Below are 11,930 nucleotides of genomic sequence, written 5' to 3'. Positions count from 1 at the left end.
ATGTGATTCACTGGGTTCTGAGATGTGATTCACTGGGTTCTGAGATGTGATTCACTGGGTTCTGAGGTGCTAAACATATTGTAATTAAGTCCTTTTTTTCAAATTGTGTTGTTCTCACTATTGTACAATATAAAACATATCTTTGTCAAGAACAAAATGAATTGTTAACATTTCTTGTTGAATTTCTTCTGTTTCTATAAGACATGCTTGTAATTCCAAGTAGAGTTAGCATATACATTGTTAAATTCTTTTCTCTATATTGACTGTACATTGTTATTCTGTAAGGAACTGTTATTGATGTACATATGACATGCTTACTGTTTGTATGATTTACATTTAAGTTTACCAAGATGACTAAATAACACTGTGGTGACATGGAAACACATGTCAAAGGTCACATGTAGCATGTCATGGGGGCGCATTTAGTCATGATGTCAAAGGTCGTAATATAATGATGACTTACCTTGAACCATACAGATAATGATGACTGACCTTAAACCATATAGATAATGATGACTGACCTTGAACCATATAGATAATGATGACTGTCCTTGAACCATACAGATAATGATGACTGATATTGTACCATACAGATAATGATGACTGAACTTGAACCATACAGATAATGATGACTGACCTTGAACCATACAGATAATGATGACTGATATTGTACCATACAGATAATGATGACTGACCTTGAACCATACAGATAATGATGACTGACAATGAACCATACAGATAATGATGACTGACCTTGAACCATACAGATAACGATGACTGACCTTGAACCATACAAATAACGATGACTGACAATGAACCATACAGATAATGATGACTGACCTTGAACCATACAGATAATGATGACTGACCTTGGACCATACTAAGGATGACTGACCTTGGACCATACAGATAAGGATGACTGACCTTGAACCATACAGATAATGATGACTGACCCTGTACCATACAGTAAATGATGACCAATTTTGGACCAAACTATGAAAACTTACCTTGCTCTGTTTAAGCTATGATTATTGACCTTGAATCATGTCTTATGAATCTAAGCCTGTTTTTAGGTTTACAATTTAGTGATTATATTTTTTGCATGCTTTCTGTACAATTAAGTTTGTAACTAGTTCATTTTGATTTTGTTTCACTATGACACAGCTGAAGATTGGGACCACATTTGTTTTATGAATTTTGTATTTTCTATATCTTTATTATTTAGATGTATGTTGACATATAACTTTTCATTTTTTTTTCATTATTTTTGTCATTGCTAGTATCCCATATATTTCTTTTTTTGACTAAATTAATTAATTAACTAGAAGATATATTTTGACCCCACGTTGGGTTGGATTACTGATGTGCACTAAAATGTCACTGCTGACAGATTGCACTACTGGTAGTGAATACCAGAGATATCAGCATTACTCATAACTACAGTATATTCAGTATATTTACAGTAAAACATTCATTTCACATTCATTTCAAATGACTTCTCACTCAGCACATATTTTAAGATCTCCCCTTTTTCATTTTCTTAAACAAATCTTTTATATTGGCGCCATTCTTCATAATGTCAAATTTTTGCAGTACAAATGGTGCTAGTACAGTATTTGTTTGAAAATTCCATTAATTACTGGTATCACGGCTTGTACATATGACAAGGAATGAATTGGAAAACATGTTTTCATAAAAATGTTATATTTCTCTTGCTGATGGGGATTTTTATGTCTTAATTACACACAATAATCAAAATAGATATAAACAACCAAGAGAGTGTGAGGGTGTGACATAAAACTAGGTTATGTGATGTCAGACTATGTTCATAGGCATACCAGACAAGTTCTAAGTGATATCAGACACATTATTTAGAAGGTTCTATGTTTCATTTTTGAGCATGAAAAGTAATACAAATACACACTCTTGTATTGTATAAATTTAACATTTCTACATTGCACGAGTGAAAACTGCTACATTATATTTGTACATTGCTTCATTGTATAAGTGCACACATACACTGCTACATTGTATGTGAACATTGTATAAGTGTACATGTACACTTCTACATTGTATGTGTACATTGCTTCATTGTATAAGTGCACACATACACTGCTACATTGTATGTGTACATTGTATAAGTGTACACCTACACTGCTACATTGTATGTGTACATTGCTACATTGTATAAGTGTACACATACACTGCTACATTGTATGTGTACATTGCTTCATTGTATAAGTGTACACATACACTGCTACATTGTATAAATGAACACTGCATGTGTACATTGTATAAGTGTACACATACACTGCTACATTGCATGGGTTCATTGTGTAAGTGTACACGTACACTGCTACATTGTATGTGTACTTTGTATAAGTGTACATGTACACTGTTACATTGTATGGGTACATTGTATAAGTGTACATGTACACTGCTACATTGTTTGTGTACATTGTATAAGTGTACACGTACACTGTTACATTGTATGGGTACATTGTATAAGTGTACATGTACACTGCTACATTGTATAAGTGTACATGTACACTGCTACATTGTATAAGTGTACATGTATAAGTGTACACGTACACTGCTACATTGTATGTGTATATGTTTAAGTGTACACGTACATTGCTACATTGTGTAGAGTAAGGGTACATGATTTCGAACAGGACGTGATTTCGTACACTAAATATATTTTTTCTTATTTTTCAACCGATCACTTTCGATGGAGGCATAAAATTGCTCCAACAGCAAACCATTGCTATTGTCCTTCTTCGGTGATGCTTAATATAGATTTTCCAAATAACCTCGTTTTTAAAACGAAACAAGCGAGTAGAGTTGTCGTCTTCAGAATGGGCCCAATGTGACTTTAAAGCATTATTTAAAACAGAATCTAGCCAATTTTCTTGTGATCACTTTGAGATCAGTTAAATAAAACAATATTTTACCATTTGCATCAAGAAGATTTTAAAAAGAAGCTCAAATATAACAAATTCAAATTTAACGTACACGCCCACTCAATGACAAGGCACCAATCGTAGGGAACAGTCATTATTTCAAAACTCATCTTAAATATTTGTTTGTTTTTGGCCTCAAAAACCTTCTAGAGCATTGAAATTGTTTTATAAAACATCCAATGAAATAATTGCTACTAGAATATGTATAGTTGATATTTTTTCCACAAAAGGGTCGATGTCACCACCAACAAAGGACAGGTTTTTTATAAAAAATCATAACTTGTTCAAAAAACATTTCTGGTCTATGAAAATCGGCAAATCTGAATGAAATATATTGAATTCATACGACATATACTTATATTCGATTTATTTACTATGAATAGCACATTTGTAGAGTGTACGAAATCACGTCCCCAACTGCTGCGAAACGTGGAAGTAAATGATGGTAAAAGAAAGATCCCCTGCGCAGTAAATTTCTGCGCATATGACGTCACATTACCGAATATAGCGCAGATTGCATACATCTTTTAGGTCAAAGTAGATCCGTTTTTCTTGGGATGTATTTGAAAAAAAATATGTAAATCTGTTTCAAAAGTGTACGAAATCAGGTACCCTCACTCAATATGTTCATTGCTACTCATACACTCCTACATTTCTACCAAACATTACTGCTAACAGAGAAGTGGATGTTACCACTGTCCATGATCCTGTTTTGTAGGTGGTGATGTGTTGTAATGTAATGCAGTCCTGATGTTACCATTGTCCTTGAACCTGTTTTGTAGGTGGTGATGTGTTGTAATTTAATGCAGTCCTGATGTTACCATTGTCCTTGAACCTGTTTTGTAGGTGGTGATGTGTTGTAATGTAATGCAGTCCTGAAGAGTCAGTTACATTTAACTCAAGTGTTCAACAATTACTTATCAGAATGATATGTAGTAGTTTGTTTTGAATATGATTTTTGTTATCATCAGTTGGTGCCTATTTCATTTACCTTTTTTAGTTAAAATGAACATTATCAATATTTTATAATTGTTTTAGTTAATTGTCATGTTAGATTTATCACATACTTTGCTATACTCCTCATTTTGTTTTACAGTCACCAAATATCAAGCCTTGCTGAGTTAGAAAGGCATGTACAAATATAAAAAATGAAGTTCAGAAAGCTTCATCTTCAGAACTATTGACCACTTCTGAGGTGTTGGGTCATGCTAGTGCTCAGCTACATTACTGGTTTCGTTAAATTGATCAGGCATCCCTTGGGCAGTGGTGCTGAATAAATATATTTTTTTTGTTAAAACCTGGACTTTTGTTTTTTATTAGGTCACATGAGTCATTGGCTCTACTGGCTATATACATCTTAAAGTGGAGTTATTATGCTATTATGCTGTCTGTCTGTCCGTCTGTTAACATTCTGACATCTCCTTGTCTGAAAAAAAAATGGTAAGAAAATATTCATGTTTTAAAACGGCAACACTGCATAAGATTTCACGACAGTGATGTGATGGCACTTTCATCAACAACATCTACTAGCATTACATGTGTGTGTAGAGTGTCAAATGAATACGTGTATAGATACTACTTATGTCATATGATATGGACAAAGGGAGGCAATTCCTATATCTGTGAACAAAGATCAAAAAGAATGTTGCCCGATTACTGGCAAGTAAACCTTTTGTATGCCCTTTTCAACACATTCAAGAAATAATTTAACTTTCTTGACTAATAAAGTTTTAATCATTTTTAGCTTACCATGGTCCGAACCTGGTCCAAAGGACCATGGTGAGCTTAAGCCATACCGCAGTGTCCGTCATCCGTCCTCCGTCCGTCAACTTTTCCTTCAAAATGCTACTTGTCATGAACGACACAGCAGATTTTGACCAAATTTGGTCAAAAGCATCCTTGGGAGAAGGGGAAAAAATTTTGGGAAAATATAGCAAATTTCTTTATAATCCTTCTTCTTCTGTAGGAATGAAAGGATTTGTTCCATATTTGGTCTGAAGCATTCTTAGGTGAAAGGGAACCAATTTTGTATAAACCGTAGGTCTGGCCCCCATGGGGGCTGAGGGGCGGGGCCAAATAAGGAAAACATAGCAAGTTATTCTTTAAAATCCTTCTACTTCTGTAGGAATAAAAGGAGTTGGTCCATATTTAGTCTGAAGCATCCTTGGGAGAAGGGGAACCAATTTTATATAAACCATGGGTGTGGCCCCCCAGGGGCCTGAGGGGCGGGGCCAAATAAGGAAAACATAGCAAATCATTATTTAAAATTCTTCATCTGTAGGAATAAAAGGATTTGGTCCATATTTGTTTTGAAGCATCCTTGATTAAAGGAGAACCAATTTTGTATAAATGGTAGGTGTGGGACCTGAGGGGCGGGGCCCAATAAGGGAAATAGAGGTAAAACCTTTATAATCCTTCTTCTACCATAGGGATTAAGGGATATTATCCTAATTTAGTCTGGAGCATCCTTAGTCAAAAGAGACTCAATTTTGTATAAGCAGTGGGTGTGGTCTCCCAAGGGACAGAAGGGCGGGGCCCAATAGGAGAAATAGACGTAAAACCTTTAAAATCCTTCTTTGACCATCAGGATTATGGGATTTTATCCTTATTTAGTCTGGAGCACTCTTGGGTCAAGGGGACTCAATTTTTGTATAATTGGTGGGTATGACCCCCCCCCCCCCCCCCCCTAGGTTGCATAGGGGTGGGGCACTGTTTGATGTTTGTTCTGGCTATATCTCAAGTTCTGGATGGATCTTTCTGAAATTTCAAATGTACTTACAGCACCTACTTCATACCAATTATTTTAAACATATTCAGGTGAGCGATACAGGCCCTCTGGGCCTCTAGTTCATAACTGGCTTGGCACACAGTGCCTTTGAACCCATTCCATGGTACAGTGTCTGTGGTTCTTTCAGTAGTCCTACAACTTTGTCTTTAAATGACTACATTGGTAGTAGGGATCTGATGGTATACCATTTCGACCAGAGATATCTGTAGACTTTGAAATAAAAAAAAAATCACAAATATTTGGTTGGTAGCTTTCTTAGAATAAGCCCAACATAGTTCACAGAATGGAACAGTCCTTGACCATAATATAAGGTCACCTAGATTAACTTTGCCTACATGCTTAAGTGATTTCTTCTGAAATGTTGCCTGTGGGTTGTGGCCTTGTACTCTACTCAAACTGCTCCATCTGGAGAACCAATTTCCCATTTGGACGAAAACTTTCTAGCATGGTTTTGGTTTGTTTGTGTTTTACGTCCTTGTGCCAGATTTTGGTGGTGGAGGAAAGCCGGAGTTCCCGGAGAAAAAACAGTACCTGGCGACTGCCCCACGTAGGCCTCTTACCCGCTGCCCAGGGGTGGGGGGCTAGTTGTAGCAGAATGCCGGACGCCTCAACCACTTGGCCACCGCGGCCCCTACTATTAATTAAGAAGAATGACATTTCCTTGAGACATGCATTTGGCAAATAACTTTCTAGTATTGAGGGTTAAAGATACTGTATTAAATACAAGGTCACACGGGTCAAATATCAAAAAACCTCTTCTGAAAAAGCCTAGAATAACCGTCTTTCTTGGTCTCTGATGATAAAAATAAACATTTTCTTCTTCAGGTCCTTTGACCTACTTTGAACTGTTGAAAGTCCCACATTGTAAAAGAAGTTAGAAATGCTTCCAACAGGGATAATAGTAATAGAAAATAGTAATGATACCGACCGAGCCTGTAGTGTTAACACATCCACATATGACATTTCTAAACATTTTCTTCAAGGTGGTAAGTAGGGACTGTGAAAAGTTCGTTTTACACAACCAATAAGATTTTTTATGTGACGTATCGATGACTATTACGATATGTAAACTGTCACCTTCACCAGACAAATGACCAGACGTATGTACACAAAGGTGTAAAATGTGTACGAGTTGTCCACAAAATCGATGTAGATTCGGCCACGCTGTAAGCGTATCATGTACAATAGTAGTTATATTTGGTCATAGAACACATAGTACATATATAACCAAGTACTAAATAATCCACAAATGACGTCTTTTGAAGACAAGGAGACCAATATGCTATGTAAGCCATCTTTGCCTTCATATTTGTAAATATTAATGTTTTTGTATTACTTGATCGGGCGCATTCAGAAATCCAAAATGGATTGTATGGTTCCTGTATAAAAAGTCCATATTCGCAAGACAGCATTGAGCGAATGTAGTTTCCACATTTTTGATGCTGTATGCTTCTTTAGTTGCATCAATTTCCTCGAGCCACACTTCTCGCGAATATTTTTCTTAAAAAAATAAATCACGCAAAAATGTCAACTGCCAAATGAAGTAAATGGGTGTTTTTAATTATGTCATAAGATCTGAAGACTCATTCAAATATACATAACAAGTACGAACTATTTTCGTTTCCAACTAAACTCTAGGGGAAAACCTCTAGTCAGTAAGTGAGTACATAAAATATCTAGATTTATATCTAAAAGCAGAACACCTTTAAACTGAATATAGCTCGGACCACGGCAGTCTTTCCGAGATGACACGCGCTTTAGAGGGACAAATCCAACTAATTCGAGGTTCTTATATACCGCTTTATCAAAACCTAGTTCGTAGGCCGTCTCAAATCGGTTTTAGGGACTTTGCAGCCAGCCAATATTTTTCTCAATTCCCTTGGGAGCATACAGCCGGTGCTGCCATTTCGGCGCTCACATAGCTAGCATTTAATATTTCTAGCACTGCCCAACCACGTACATTTGCAGCTGATTAGACTGGAAAAAGCAGAGTAAAGTATCTTGCTCAAAGATGCAGTCCTTCGGCGTCCTACCACTAGACTACCGTGCCTCCTATAAAACAGGGTGATTTGTAGGAATTTGATATTTGATATATCTTATGGTAATGAAGATGTAAAATGAAAGATCATGCCGACACGAATAGAAGATTCCAATTTAAGCTTTACTGTACATCAGGGGATTATCACGCAAAACAATAATACCTTTCATGCGTGTCTTGTCGCTTTGTGTTGACGATTTCCTGAACCATGGGGAAATTGTTATTAGTGTATTTAATATGGACTCTTTTGTCGGATTCATAGGATAGAACCGTTTAATAAAATAGTAGAAAGCACTGAACCTTTTTGGATATCACTGTTTTCTTGGTAATTGTAGGTGGAGCTCGGTATTTGAAAAGACGTACTCATACCTTGTTGTCAAGTTTTCACTTAGACTCCCAAGAAATACAGCGATGTTTCTTCTCCTGTTCACAGTTTGTTTTGGTTTTCAGTAGCTAATTGACGCTTTCAATATGCATTTTGACGGAATAGTTTTAACTCTTCCCGATGAAATGTTCATTGATTTTGGTTATATCTTTTTAACTGTTAAACGGCCATTTTCTCCCAAATACCCTTGGTACACATGCATGGACGTTACGCTCGATGTTGGTGACACTTGGTGTAACATAACATTACGTCGTTTTTTCATATATGACGTCGTTTTTTAGATGCTTTGCAATATTTTGTGTGACTCCCTTGTACGCTACCGTGCGGACAAAGAGGTGTATGAGCTAGTGTTGATCATTCTTTTTTTTTTATAATTGTTGTGAAAATAAATACAGTTTAAAAGCTAGCCGGGATTAGAAGGAGAATATAGATGTGGGCATATGGACTGGCTTCACTATTCTCAAAATCGTTTCCATCGTTTCAGAACGAGTTGACTGTCCAATTTTTAGAATTTTGTACATAGGTCAACAGAATAAGTATTAACGTCAGATATATGTTGTTTTTACTATATTTCTACCATTCTATTTATAAGTATTTTATCATTGACTTTATCCACGTAGTGTTTCAAAAATGATAATGATGCATTGAATTTTACTCGAAATAATAAAATGTCCTCACGATTTCTACTGATGTTTGACACTCTCATTGCTGCTCAACGTTATTCCCGTTACGTCGCCTAAGTGGGACATTTTACGGAAACTGAAAGTGTCGTGTGCATTTTTTCATTATTGACCCCATAACATAAGCGAAATGTGTTTTTTTTTTATTCAGTCATGACACATTCTTATTAGGACAAAATTATTTTATTTCATGTTTCGTAATTTACTATTATACGTCGTCAAATTTTCAATTTATGCAAAATGTACGTCAAAAACAACTACTAGACAAATTTCGGATTTTTTCATTTTGCCTGTTATACATGAAAACGTTCTTTCAAATACTAGTAGATAATTTTCTTTGTATTATAATTACGACAAAGGCACCTTACATATATAACTTTATATATCTCAAATATGTGACAATATCCTCCTGTCAACTCGATAGATTCATACCTGGGTAAGCGTTACATTCTGTTTATAGCGGTTAGGAGAAGATTTGGTAAATATGCCGATCACTTATCCAAATGAAACTTTTGTGCTTCCTTAAAACTTGTTCCTAAATTTGTGCACACTTGGGAATTTCTTTGATACGTCTTACCCGTAGATATCACGCACTACACGAGTTATTGTGACGTTTTCGAGGTTGTTAAGGTAAAACAGAATTCACCATATTGTGATACACTAGCCATACTTAGCATAAGATAAATGAACTTAAAAAAAACCGTTTCTGTGATATATAATATGGCATCAAGCTCTGAAAACTCAATGATACAGCGATACTTTCAGCGGGCGCAATGGGTGTCACCAACATCGCTCGTAACGTCTTCGGAATCAGAAATAACGTCCCTTCCGTTCAAAACATACATTATCTGTACATCACAACTCCAACAACCCAAGTGGAGTAAACATTGGTCTGAGGTGGGTGTTGCTGTAGCATGTAGTGAGGTGACACTATAAAGTATACCGTTGGTAGCACGGTCCCACTACAAACAGAACACAATACATCTCCAGCACACACAAAGGCATACAAAATGTCAAAACTTTAAGTAAACTTAGTAAATATTTATTGCAAAAAGAAAAAGCCCTTGTGGGTCAGTAAAACTTTATATGTTAAATGTGAACCATGAATTGTCCTCCGCCATCTTGTATATTGTACTTTATTATAAACCATGTGTGATGTAATTGTATAACCTATATGCTGTATTGCATTTGGTAAATAAAAACAAAAACCTTGAAAACTTGAAAAACACACATATGGAGATATTAGCCAGGCAGCTCCTACGAATTCCTCAAAATTGTATTGATTAATGTACATGGCATGCTGATTGTATAAATTGTATATCTATGTACTGTAAAGCGCATTAGAATGGCTTATTCTAGCTAGATATGGCGCTATATCAAATGTTGTATATTTATTTATTTTATTTATTACCAAATGATAAACTGTTATCAATGAAACATCATCTATAACGGCAAAGAAAGAACATACTTAGTACTTGTATCAGTATTTATTAAGCTGATAATTGGAGTTTTTAACGGTATTCAATATATGTTCTAATGTCAAGCTTCCTTGTTGGGTAGCTTGTAACTGTTTCTATCTGGCTATTGTTTTGCTGGGGGGGGGGGGCATACTTTCTTTCACGTGGGATCGACAGCCACGGCAGGTATACCATGTAATGAAATATGTTTTACTCTGAGCATGTGGAAAGGATGGATTTAATTATTGACTTAACTTTGTCCATGATCTGTTGTACTCAATTTTGTTGAAGAAAGCAGCACATTGATAAAAATCATTGAAATGCACCTTGTGAAATGGTTCAGAAAGGTATGTCCAAAACAGCTTTACTTATTTGACAGGATCTACTTGCAAACGCAGAAACGCAGTAAATCTTGCAATTTGAAGACATGCATGGACAGCTTGAACGGCCAAGAAACTTGTCTACCGTGCTACCGATCACGATGCATGTGCATCGTAACATGTATTAATATGTTTGTACATTTGTAGTACTGCATGGTTATCACCCACCCATCGTCATCAGTGTCCATTTTCGTGACGTATTTCCGGGAAAAAGTATAGCTCGGATTCGATTATCTCGATCGAAATGCGTATTGCGTATCCGGCATTTCAATATCGTAGTGCAAATTGATTATAGTAACACCTGGTAAACAATAGTACACGTGCGTGACGATGATATTTCAACACCCGGTATCGAGATTTTACCGGGAAATGTATAATCACACGTACTTCAGGAATAAAGCTTCCAATTCATAAACACAAACAGATTCACGGAAAGACGCTGACATGAGACCAGACGACCTCAACAAGGTCATGTATGAAACACATGGAATGCGGATCTTTGTGATCTGTGTACCGACTTCACATGTTCGCTGTTGAGCGAGTTTGCTCTGTCGATTAAATCGTTATAATGAATGCAGACTACTCACTCTGTGAAAATAATGTTTTGTAAAATATTAAGATCCCTATGAAAATGCATGTGTGATTGCACGCGAGAACGAGATAGGCTCTGGTCACATGTACATGACATGTAAATATACCGCGCGTTAGCGGACTGGAATGATGTCCAAAGTGTACATGGCTGAGAGTAATTTGGTTCCATAAAAGAACAATAAATTGATAATTTTGATACCATAATTTTGATTCATTTGCATCATTTTTGTTATATGTAAACAGAGAAACTGTCATTGTGTTAATTCTAACCCTCTGCAAAAAGTTCCGATTTTTTCCCAAGGAAGACAACTCTCACCCAGATCAAAGTGATGGTAAACTATAAAATAAATTAATTATAAAGTCATTGTGTATATTTTGTTCAATTTCTCACTCTATATGTATGAATCTTTGTGTCCTGTTTGCTTTTAGCTTGTATATAATCACTTTTATCCTTACAAATTCAATAAAAAAAACCACTTTGTGTAACGTGTGTTATATATTTTACGTTAAATAAAATAATTGTAGGGTTAATTAGCAATGCTTCTTTCCATTTTTGTATAGTTGTTATTCTACTGAACAATACCACACACACAAAGTCCGGAAAATATTATAATCGACGAAAATTCATTTTTTGTTTATCCCCCCCCC

At 35.8% G+C, this 11,930-nt stretch overlaps 1 long non-coding RNA gene across 1 annotated transcript; it reads left to right on the top strand.

The window, feature by feature from the left end:
• Positions 1-2,544: 2,544 nt before the first annotated feature.
• On the top strand, positions 2,545-4,264 carry LOC110452999. Its single transcript, XR_002463243.1, has 2 exons — positions 2,545-3,745; positions 3,810-4,264. It is a non-coding gene; the product is annotated as an uncharacterized LOC110452999 (long non-coding RNA).
• Positions 4,265-11,930: the final 7,666 nt, after the last annotated feature.

Source organism: Mizuhopecten yessoensis, unplaced genomic scaffold, assembly GCF_002113885.1.
Source record: "Mizuhopecten yessoensis strain PY_sf001 unplaced genomic scaffold, ASM211388v2 scaffold7055, whole genome shotgun sequence".
Lineage (NCBI taxonomy): Eukaryota > Metazoa > Mollusca > Bivalvia > Pectinida > Pectinidae > Mizuhopecten > Mizuhopecten yessoensis.
Note: the sequence above shows the minus strand (reverse complement) of the source record. Positions and strands in the feature narration are given on the sequence as shown.